Genomic DNA, 12,808 nt, shown 5'->3' with positions numbered 1-12,808 from the left:
ACTCCTCTATGTCACTCCTTCATGTCACTCTTCCATGTCTATCATCCATGTCACTCCTCCATGTCACTCCTTCTTGCTGCTCCATATCACTCCTCTTTGTCACTCCTCCATTTCACTCCTCAATATTACATCACTCCTCCATGTCACCCCTCCATGTCACTCCTCCATGTCGCTCCTCCTCGTCACTCCTCTATGTCACTCCTTCATGTCACTCTTCCATGTCTATCATCCATGTCGCTCCCCCATGTCACTCCTACATGTCACTCCTCCTTCCCACTCCTCCATGTCAACCCTCCATGTCACTCCTCCATGTCACTCCTCAATGTCGATCCTCCATGTCACTCCTCCATGTCACTACTACATGTCCTTCCTCCATGTCACTCCTCCATGAAGCTCCACCATTTTATTCCTCCATGTCACTCATCCTTGCTCCTCAATGTCCCTCCTCCATGTCACTCCTCCTTCTCACTCCTCCATGTCACCCCTCCGTGTCACTCCTCTTTGTCAATCCTCCATGTCACTGCTCAATGTCAATCCTCCATGTCACTCCTCCATGTCTTCCATGTTGACACATGTCGCTCCTCCATGTCGCTCCTCCTTGCTCATCCATATCACTCCTCCATGTCACTCCAGAATGTCAATCCAGATTAAACTCTAGAATGTCACTCCTCCATGTCACTCCTCCATGTCACTCCTCCATGTCACTCTTCCTTGCTCCTCAATGTCACTCCTCCACATCACTCCTCTATGTCACTCCTCCTTGTCACTCCTCCTTCTCACTCCTCCATGTCACTCCACCATTTCAATCCTCCATGTCATTCCTCCATGTCACTCCTCCATGTCACTCCTCCATGTCGCTCCCCCATGTCACTCCTACATGTCACTTCTACATGTCACTACTACATGTCACTCCTCCATCTCACTTCTCCATGTCACTCCTTCTCACTCCTCCATGTCACTCCTCCATGTCACTGTTCCTTGCTCCTCAATGTTACTCCTCCATGTCACTCCTCTATGTCACTCCTCCATATCGCTCCTCCATGTCGCTCCTCCACATCACTCCTCTATGTCACTCCTCCATGTCACTCCTCCTTCTCACTCCTCCATGTCACTCCACCATTTCAATCCTGCATGTCAATCCTCCATGTCACTCCTCCATGTCACTCCTCCATGTCGCTCCTCCATGTCATTCCTCCATGTCGATCCTCCATGTCACTCCTCCATGTCACTCCTCCATGAAGCTCCACCATTTTATTCCTCCATGTCACTCATCCTTGCTCCTCAATGTCCCTCCTCCATGTCACTCCTCCTTCTCACTCCTCCATGTCACCCCTCCGTGTCACTCCTCTTTGTCACTCCTCCATGTCACTGCTCAATGTCAATCCTCCATGTCACTCCTCCATGTCTTCCATGTTGACACATGTCGCTCCTCCATGTCGCTCCTCCTTGCTCATCCATATCACTCCTCCATGTCACTCCAGAATGTCAATCCAGATTAAACTCTAGAATGTCACTCCTCCATGTCACTCCTCCATGTCACTCTTCCTTGCTCCTCAATGTCACTCCTCCACATCACTCCTCTATGTCACTCCTCCTTGTCACTCCTCCTTCTCACTCCTCCATGTCACTCCTCCATGTCACTCCACCATTTCAAAACTCCATGTCATTCCTCCATGTCACTCCGCCATGTCACTCCTCCATGTCGCTCCTCCATTTCTCTCCTCCATATCGCTCCTCCATGTTGCTCCTCCATGTCACTCCTCCACGTCACTCCTCCATGTCACTCCTCCATGTCCCTTCTCAAATAAACTCCTCCATGTCACTCCTAAATGTCACTCCTCCATGTCACTCTTCCTTGCTCCTCAATGTCACTCCTCCACATCACTCCTCTATGTCACTCCTCTATGTCACTCCTCCATGTCACTCCACCATTTCAAAACTCCATGTCATTCCTCCATGTCACTCCGCCATGTCACTCCTCCATGTCGCTCCTCCATTTCTCTCCTCCATATCGCTCCTCCATGTTGCTCCTCCATGTCACTCCTCCACGTCACTCCTCCATGTCACTCCTCCATGTCCCTTCTCAAATAAACTCCTCCATGTCACTCCTAAATGTCACTCCTCCATGTCACTCCTACATGTCACTCCTCCATGTCACTCCTTCTTGCTGCTCCATGTCACTCCTCTATGTCATTCCTCTATTTCGCTCCACCACGTCACTCCTCTATGTCACTCCTCCATTTCACTCCTCAATATTACATCACTCCTCTATGTCACTCCTCCATGTCACCTCTCCATGTCACTCCTCCTTCTTACTCCTCCATGTCACCCCTCCATGTCACTTCTCAATGAAACTCCTCCATGTCACTCCTCCATGTCACCCCTCCATGTCACTCCTCCATGTCACTCCTTCTTGCTGCTCCACGTCGCTCCTCCATGTCAGTCCTCCATGTCACCTATCCATGTCACTCCTCCTTCTCACTCCTCCATGTCATCCCTCCTTCTCACTCCTCCATGTCACCTCTCCATGTCACTCCTCCTTCTCACTCCTCCATGTAACCCCTCCATGTCACTCCTCAATGAAACTCCTTCATATCACTCCAACCATGTCGCTCCCCCACGTCACTCCTCTATTTCACTCCACTATGTCACTCCTCCATGCCACTCTTCCATGTCTCTCATCCATGTTGCTCCCCCATGTCACTCCTACATGTCACTTCTCCATGTCACTACTACATGTCACTCCTCCATCTCACTTCTCCATGTCACTCCTTCTTGCTGCTCCATGTCACTCCTCTATGTCACTCCTCTATTTCGCTCGTCCACGTCACTTCTCTATGTCACTCCTCCATTTCACTCCTCCTCGTCACTCCTCTCTGTCACTCCTTCATGTCACTCTTCCATGTCTATCATCCATGTCGCTCCCCCATGTCACTCCTACATGTCACTCCTCCATCTCACATCTCCATGTCACTCCTTCTTGCTGCTCAATGTCACATCACTCCTCTTTGTCACTCCTCCATTTCACTCCTCAATATTACGTCACTCCTCCATGTCACCCCTCCATGTCACTCCTCCATATCGCTCCTCCTCGTCACTCCTCTCTGTCACTCCTTCATGTCACTCTTCCATGTCTATCATCCATGTCGCTCCCCCATGTCACTCCTACATGTCACTCCTCCATGTCACTCCTCCTTCTCACTCCTCCATGTGACCCCTCCATGTCACCCCTCCATGTCACTCCTCCATGTCACTCCTCAATGTCGATCCTCCATGTCACTCCTCCATGTCACTACTACATGTCCCTCCTCCATGTCACTCCTCAATGTCACTCCTCCATGTCGCTCCTCCATATCACTCCTCCATGTTGCTCCTCCTTGTCACTCCTCCTTGTCACTCCTTCTTGCTGCTCCACGTCGCTCCTCCATGTCACTCCTCCTTCTCACTCCTCCATGTTACCCCTCCATGTCACTCCTCAATGAAACTCCTTCATATCACTCCAACCATGTCGCTCCTCCACGTCACTCCTCTATTTCACTCCACTATGTCACTCCTCCATGCCACTCTTCCATGTCTCTCATCCATGTTGCTCCCCCATGTCACTCCTACATGTCACTTCTCCATGTCACTACTACATGTCACTCCTCCATCTCACTTCTCCATGTCACTCCTTCTTGCTGCTCCATGTCACCCCTCCATGTAACTTCTCAATGAAACTCCTCCATGTCACTCCTCTATGTCACTCCTTCATGTCACTCTTCCATGTCTATCATCCATGTCACTCCTCCATGTCACTCCTTCTTGCTGCTCCATATCACTCCTCTTTGTCACTCCTCCATTTCACTCCTCAATATTACATCACTCCTCCATGTCACCCCTCCATGTCACTCCTCCATGTCGCTCCTCCTCGTCACTCCTCTATGTCACTCCTTCATGTCACTCTTCCATGTCTATCATCCATGTCGCTCCCCCATGTCACTCCTACATGTCACTCCTCCTTCCCACTCCTCCATGTCAACCCTCCATGTCACTCCTCCATGTCACTCCTCAATGTCGATCCTCCATGTCACTCCTCCATGTCACTACTACATGTCCTTCCTCCATGTCACTCCTCCATGAAGCTCCACCATTTTATTCCTCCATGTCACTCATCCTTGCTCCTCAATGTCCCTCCTCCATGTCACTCCTCCTTCTCACTCCTCCATGTCACCCCTCCGTGTCACTCCTCTTTGTCAATCCTCCATGTCACTGCTCAATGTCAATCCTCCATGTCACTCCTCCATGTCTTCCATGTTGACACATGTCGCTCCTCCATGTCGCTCCTCCTTGCTCATCCATATCACTCCTCCATGTCACTCCAGAATGTCAATCCAGATTAAACTCTAGAATGTCACTCCTCCATGTCACTCCTCCATGTCACTCCTCCATGTCACTCTTCCTTGCTCCTCAATGTCACTCCTCCACATCACTCCTCTATGTCACTCCTCCTTGTCACTCCTCCTTCTCACTCCTCCATGTCACTCCACCATTTCAATCCTCCATGTCATTCCTCCATGTCACTCCTCCATGTCACTCCTCCATGTCGCTCCCCCATGTCACTCCTACATGTCACTTCTACATGTCACTACTACATGTCACTCCTCCATCTCACTTCTCCATGTCACTCCTTCTCACTCCTCCATGTCACTCCTCCATGTCACTGTTCCTTGCTCCTCAATGTTACTCCTCCATGTCACTCCTCTATGTCACTCCTCCATATCGCTCCTCCATGTCGCTCCTCCACATCACTCCTCTATGTCACTCCTCCATGTCACTCCTCCTTCTCACTCCTCCATGTCACTCCACCATTTCAATCCTGCATGTCAATCCTCCATGTCACTCCTCCATGTCACTCCTCCATGTCGCTCCTCCATGTCATTCCTCCATGTCGATCCTCCATGTCACTCCTCCATGTCACTCCTCCATGAAGCTCCACCATTTTATTCCTCCATGTCACTCATCCTTGCTCCTCAATGTCCCTCCTCCATGTCACTCCTCCTTCTCACTCCTCCATGTCACCCCTCCGTGTCACTCCTCTTTGTCACTCCTCCATGTCACTGCTCAATGTCAATCCTCCATGTCACTCCTCCATGTCTTCCATGTTGACACATGTCGCTCCTCCATGTCGCTCCTCCTTGCTCATCCATATCACTCCTCCATGTCACTCCAGAATGTCAATCCAGATTAAACTCTAGAATGTCACTCCTCCATGTCACTCCTCCATGTCACTCTTCCTTGCTCCTCAATGTCACTCCTCCACATCACTCCTCTATGTCACTCCTCCTTGTCACTCCTCCTTCTCACTCCTCCATGTCACTCCTCCATGTCACTCCACCATTTCAAAACTCCATGTCATTCCTCCATGTCACTCCGCCATGTCACTCCTCCATGTCGCTCCTCCATTTCTCTCCTCCATATCGCTCCTCCATGTTGCTCCTCCATGTCACTCCTCCACGTCACTCCTCCATGTCACTCCTCCATGTCCCTTCTCAAATAAACTCCTCCATGTCACTCCTAAATGTCACTCCTCCATGTCACTCCTACATGTCACTCCTCCATGTCACTCCTTCTTGCTGCTCCATGTCACTCCTCTATGTCATTCCTCTATTTCGCTCCACCACGTCACTCCTCTATGTCACTCCTCCATTTCACTCCTCAATATTACATCACTCCTCTATGTCACTCCTCCATGTCACCTCTCCATGTCACTCCTCCTTCTTACTCCTCCATGTCACCCCTCCATGTCACTTCTCAATGAAACTCCTCCATGTCACTCCTCCATGTCACCCCTCCATGTCACTCCTCCATGTCACTCCTTCTTGCTGCTCCACGTCGCTCCTCCATGTCAGTCCTCCATGTCACCTACCCATGTCACTCCTCCTTCTCACTCCTCCATGTCATCCCTCCTTCTCACTCCTCCATGTCACCTCTCCATGTCACTCCTCCTTCTCACTCCTCCATGTAACCCCTCCATGTCACTCCTCAATGAAACTCCTTCATATCACTCCAACCATGTCGCTCCCCCACGTCACTCCTCTATTTCACTCCACTATGTCACTCCTCCATGCCACTCTTCCATGTCTCTCATCCATGTTGCTCCCCCATGTCACTCCTACATGTCACTTCTCCATGTCACTACTACATGTCACTCCTCCATCTCACTTCTCCATGTCACTCCTTCTTGCTGCTCCATGTCACTCCTCTATGTCACTCCTCTATTTCGCTCGTCCACGTCACTTCTCTATGTCACTCCTCCATTTCACTCCTCCTCGTCACTCCTCTCTGTCACTCCTTCATGTCACTCTTCCATGTCTATCATCCATGTCGCTCCCCCATGTCACTCCTACATGTCACTCCTCCATCTCACATCTCCATGTCACTCCTTCTTGCTGCTCAATGTCACATCACTCCTCTTTGTCACTCCTCCATTTCACTCCTCAATATTACGTCACTCCTCCATGTCACCCCTCCATGTCACTCCTCCATATTGCTCCTCCTCGTCACTCCTCTCTGTCACTCCTTCATGTCACTCTTCCATGTCTATCATCCATGTCGCTCCCCCATGTCACTCCTACATGTCACTCCTCCATGTCACTCCTCCTTCTCACTCCTCCATGTGACCCCTCCATGTCACTCCTCCATGTCACTCCTCAATGTCGATCCTCCATGTCACTCCTCCATGTCACTACTACATGTCCCTCCTCCATGTCACTCCTCCATGTCACTCCTCCATGTCGCTCCTCCATATCACTCCTCCATGTTGCTCCTCCTTGTCACTCCTCCTTGTCACTCCTTCTTGCTGCTCCACGTCGCTCCTCCATGTCACTCCTCCTTCTCACTCCTCCATGTTACCCCTCCATGTCACTCCTCAATGAAACTCCTTCATATCACTCCAACCATGTCGCTCCTCCACGTCACTCCTCTATTTCACTCCACTATGTCACTCCTCCATGCCACTCTTCCATGTCTCTCATCCATGTTGCTCCCCCATGTCACTCCTACATGTCACTTCTCCATGTCACTACTACATGTCACTCCTCCATCTCACTTCTCCATGTCACTCCTTCTTGCTGCTCCATGTCACCCCTCCATGTCACTTCTCAATGAAACTCCTCCATGTCACTCCTCCATGTCGCTCCTCCTCGTCACTCCTCTATGTCACTCCTTCATGTCACTCTTCCATGTCTATCATCCATGTCACTCCACCATGTCACTCCTTCTTGCTGCTCCATATCACTCCTCTTTGTCACTCCTCCATTTCACTCCTCAATATTACATCACTCCTCCATGTCACCCCTCCATGTCACTCCTTCTTGCTGCTCCATGTCACCCCTCCATGTCACTTCTCAATGAAACTCCTCCATGTCACTCCTCCATGTCGCTCCTCCTCGTCACTCCTCTATGTCACTCCTTCATGTCACTCTTCCATGTCTATCATCCATGTCGCTCCCCCATGTCACTCCTACATGTCACTCCTCCTTCCCACTCCTCCATGTCAACCCTCCATGTCACTCCTCCATGTCACTCCTCAATGTCGATCCTCCATGTCACTCCTCCATGTCACTACTACATGTCCTTCCTCCATGTCACTCCTCCATGAAGCTCCACCATTTTATTCCTCCATGTCACTCATCCTTGCTCCTCAATGTCCCTCCTCCATGTCACTCCTCCTTCTCACTCCTCCATGTCACCCCTCCGTGTCACTCCTCTTTGTCAATCCTCCATGTCACTGCTCAATGTCAATCCTCCATGTCACTCTTCCATGTCTTCCATGTTGACACATGTCGCTCCTCCATGTCGCTCCTCCTTGCTCATCCATATCACTCCTCCATGTCACTCCAGAATGTCAATCCAGATTAAACTCTAGAATGTCACTCCTCCATGTCACTCCTCCATGTCACTCCTCCATGTCACTCTTCCTTGCTCCTCAATGTCACTCCTCCACATCACTCCTCTATGTCACTCCTCCTTGTCACTCCTCCTTCTCACTCCTCCATGTCACTCCACCATTTCAATCCTCCATGTCATTCCTCCATGTCACTCCTCCATGTCACTCCTCCATGTCGCTCCCCCATGTCACTCCTACATGTCACTTCTACATGTCACTACTACATGTCACTCCTCCATCTCACTTCTCCATGTCACTCCTTCTCACTCCTCCATGTCACTCCTCCATGTCACTGTTCCTTGCTCCTCAATGTTACTCCTCCATGTCACTCCTCTATGTCACTCCTCCATATCGCTCCTCCATGTCGCTCCTCCACATCACTCCTCTATGTCACTCCTCCATGTCACTCCTCCTTCTCACTCCTCCATGTCACTCCACCATTTCAATGCTGCATGTCAATCCTCCATGTCACTCCTCCATGTCACTCCTCCATGTCGCTCCTCCATGTCATTCCTCCATGTTGCTCCTCCTTGTCACTCCTCCATGTCACTCCTTCTTGCTGCTCCACGTCGCTCCTCCATGTCACTCCTCCATGTCACCTCTCCATGTCACTCCTCCTTCTCACTCCTCCATGTTACCCCTCCATGTCACTCCTCAATGAAACTCCTTCATATCACTCCAACCATGTCGCTCCTCCACGTCACTCCCCCATGTCACTCCTACATGTCACTCCTCCATGTCACCCCTCCTTCTCACTCCTCCATGTCACTCCGCCATTTCAATCCTCCAAGTCGATTCTCCATATCGCTCCTCCATATCACTCGTCCTTATCACTCTTTCTTGCTCCCCCATGTCACTCCTCTATGTCACTCCTCCATGTCACTCCTTCTTGTTGCTCCACGTCGCTCCTCCGTGTCACTCCTTCTTGCTGCTCCACGTCGCTCCTCCATGTCACTCCTCTATATCACTCCTCTATTTCGCTCCTCCAACTCACTCCTCAATGTCACTCCTCCATGTCACTCCCCCTTGTCACTATTACATATCGCTTCTCCATATCTTCCATGTCACTCCTCCATGTCTCTCATCCATGTATTTCCTCCTTGTCACTCCTACTTGTCCTACTTGTGCCATGTCGCTCATCCTTGCTCGTCCGTGGATCTCCTCCATGTCACTCCAGAATGTCACTCCAGAATATCAACCCTCCATTTCCCTCCGCCATGTCACTCCTCCATGTAACCCTTCCATGTCACTCCTCCATGTCACTCCTTCTTGCTGCTCCACGTCGCTCCTCCATTTCACTCCTTCTTGCTGCTCCACGTCGCTCCTCCATGTCACTCCTCTACATCACTCCTCTATGCCACTCCGCCATGTCACTCCTTCTTCTCACTCCTCCATGTCACTCCGCCATTTCAATCCTCCATGTCATTCCTCAATTTCACTCCTCCATGTCACTCCTCCATGTCACTGTTCCTTGCTCCTCAATGTTACTCCTCCATGTCACTCCTCTATGTCACTCCTCCATATCGCTCCCCCATGTCACTCCTACATGTCACTCCTCCATGTCACTCCTACATGTCACTCTTTCAAGTCACTCCTCCATGTAACTCCTTCTTGCTGCTCCATATCACTCCTCTATGTCACTCCTCTATTTCGCTCGTCCACGTCACTCCTCTATGTCACTCCTCCATTTCACTCCTCAATATTACGTCACTCCTCTATGTCACTCCTCCATGTCACCTCTCCATGTCACTCCTCCTTCTCACTCCTCCATGTCACCCCTCCATGTCACTTCTCAATGAAACTCCTCCATGTCACTTCTCCATGTCGCTCCTCCTCGTCACTCTACTCTGTCACTCCTTCATGTCACTCTTCCATGTCTATCATCCATGTCGCTCCCCCATGTCACTCCTACATGTCACTCCTCCATGTCACTCCTCCATGTCATTCCTTCTTGCTGCTCCACGTCGCTCCTCCATGTCACTACTCCATTTCACTCCTCAATATTACATCACTCCTCTATGTAACTCCTCCATGTCACCTCTCCATGTCACTCCTCCTTCTCACTCCTCCATGTCACCCCTCCATGTCACTTCTCAATGTCACTCCTCATTCTAACTCCTCCATGTCACCCCTCCATGTTACTCCTCCATGTCGCTCCTCAATGTCGATCCTCCATGTCACTCCTCCATGTCACTACTACATGTCCCTCCTCCATGTCACTCCTCCATGTCACTCCTTCTTGCTGCTCCACGTCGCTCCTTTATGTCACTCCTCCATGTCACCTCTCCATGTTACTCCTCCTTCTCACTCAACCATGTCACCCCTCCATGTCACTCCTCCATGTCGCTCCTCAATGTCGATCCTCCATGTCACTTCTCCATGTCACCCCTCCATGTCACTCCTTCCATGTCACTCCTTCTTGCTGCTCCACGTCGCTCCTTTATGTCACTCCTCCATGTCACCTCTCCATGTCACTCCTCCTTCTCACTCAACCATGTCACCCCTCCATGTCACTCCTCCATGTCGCTCCTCAATGTCGATCCTCCATGTCACTCCTCTATGTCACTCCTCCATGTCACTCCTCCTTCTCACTCCTCCATGTCACTCCACCATTTCAATCCTGCATGTCAATCCTCCATGTCGCTCCTCCATGTCACTCCTCCATATCACTCCTCTATGTCACTCCTCCATGCGACTCTTCCATGTCTCTCATCCATGTCGCTCCCCCATGTCACTCCTACATGTCACTCCTCCATGTCACTCCTACATGTCACTCCTCCATGTCACTCCTCCATGTCACTCCTTCTTGCTGCTCCATATCACTCCTCTATGTCACTCCTCTATTTCGCTCGTCCACGTCACTCCTCTATGTCACTCCTCCATGTCACCTCTCCATGTCACTCCTCCTTCTCACTCCTCCATGTCACCCCTCCATGTCACTTCTCAATGAAACTCCACCATGTCACTTCTCCATGTCGCTCCTCCTCGTCACTTTACTCTGTCACTCCTTCATGTCACTCTTCCATGTCTATCATCCATGTCGCTCCCCCATGTCACTCCTACATGTCACTCCTCCATGTCACTCCTCCATGTCACTCCTTCTTGCTGCTCCACGTAGCTCCTCCATGTCACTACTCCATTTCACTCCTCAATATTACATCACTCCTCTATGTAACTCCTCCATGTCACCTCTCCATGTCACTCCTCCTTCTCACTCCTCCATGTCACCCCTCCATGTTACTCCTCCATGTCGCTCCTCAATGTCGATCCTCCATGTCACTCCTCCATGTCACTCCTCCATGTCACTCCTCCACGTCTCTCCTCTATGTCACTCCTCCATGTCACTCCTCCATGTCACTCCTCAATGTCGATTCTCCATGTCACTCCTCAATGTCAATCCTCCATGTCACTTCTCCATGTCACCCCTCCATGCCACTCCTCCATGTCACTCCTTCTTGCTAATCCACGTCGCTCCTTTATGTCACTCCTCCATGTCACCCCTCCATTTCACTCCTCCATGTCACTCCTTCTTGATGCTCCATGTCGCTCCTCCATGTCACTCCTCCATGTCACCTCTCCATGTCACTCCTCTTTCTCACTCCTCAATGTCGATCCTCCATGTCACTCCTCCATGTCACTACTACATGTCCCTCATCCATTTCACTCCTCCATGAAGCTCAACCATGTCATTCCTCCATGTCACTCTTCCTTGCTCCTCAATGTCACACCTCCGTGTCACTCCTCAATGAAACTCCTTCATATCACTCCTCCATGCCGCTCCTCCACGTCACTCCTCTATGTAACTCCACTATGTCACTCCTCCATGCCACTCTTTCATGTCGCTCCCCCATGTCACTCCTACATGTCACTCCTCCATGTCACTCCTCCATATCACTCCTTCTTGCTGCTCCACGTCGCTCCTTTATGTCACTCCTCCATGTCACCTCTCCATGTTACTCCTCCTTCTCACTCAACCATGTCACCCCTCCATGTCACTCCTCCATGTCGCTCCTCAATGTCGATCCTCCATGTCACTCAACCATGTCACCCCTCCATGTCACTCCTCCATGTCGCTCCTCTATGTCACTCCTCCATGTCACTCCTCCTTCTCACTCCTCCATGTCACTCCACCATTTCAATCCTGCATGTCAATCCTCCATGTCACTCCTCCATGTCACTCCTCCATGTCGCTCCTCCATGTCATTCCTCCATGTTGCTCCTCCTTGTCACTCCTCCATGTCACTCCTTCTTGCTGCTCCACGTCGCTCCTCCATGTCACTCCTCCATGTCACCTCTCCATGTCACTCCTCCTTCTCACTCCTCCATGTTACCCCTCCATGTCACTCCTCAATGAAACTCCTTCATATCACTCCAACCATGTCGCTCCCCCACGTCACTCCTCTATTTCACTCCACTATGTCACTCCTCCATGCCACTCTTCCATGTCTCTCATCCATGTTGCTCCCCCATGTCACTCCTACATGTCACTTCTCCATGTCACTACTACATGTCACTCCTCCATCTCAATTCTCCATGTCACTCCTTCTTGCTGCTCCATGTCACTCCTCTATGTCACTCCTCTATTTCGCTCGTCCACGTCACTCCTCTATGTCACTCCTCCATTTCACTCCTCCTCGTCACTCCTCTCTGTCACTCCTTCATGTCACTCTTCCATGTCTATCATCCATGTCGCTCCCCCATGTCACTCCTACATGTCACTCCTCCATCTCACATCTCCATGTCACTCCTTCTTGCTGCTCAATGTCACATCACTCCTCTTTGTCACTCCTCCATTTCACTCCTCAATATTACGTCACTCCTCCATGTCACCCCTCCATGTCACTCCTCCATATCGCTCCTCCTCGTCACTCCTCTCTGTCA

The 12,808-nt window shown here is 50.7% G+C and overlaps 1 long non-coding RNA gene across 1 annotated transcript in view; it reads right to left on the bottom strand.

Moving 5' to 3' along the window:
- The window catches only part of LOC141779815 (uncharacterized), a 648,874-nt gene that overhangs the window by 181,984 nt on the left and 454,082 nt on the right, over window positions 1–12,808 (bottom strand). The gene's annotated exons all lie outside the window — the stretch shown is intronic.

This window comes from Sebastes fasciatus, chromosome 12 (genome assembly GCF_043250625.1).
Source record: "Sebastes fasciatus isolate fSebFas1 chromosome 12, fSebFas1.pri, whole genome shotgun sequence".
Lineage (NCBI taxonomy): Eukaryota > Metazoa > Chordata > Actinopteri > Perciformes > Sebastidae > Sebastes > Sebastes fasciatus.
Note: the sequence above shows the minus strand (reverse complement) of the source record. Positions and strands in the feature narration are given on the sequence as shown.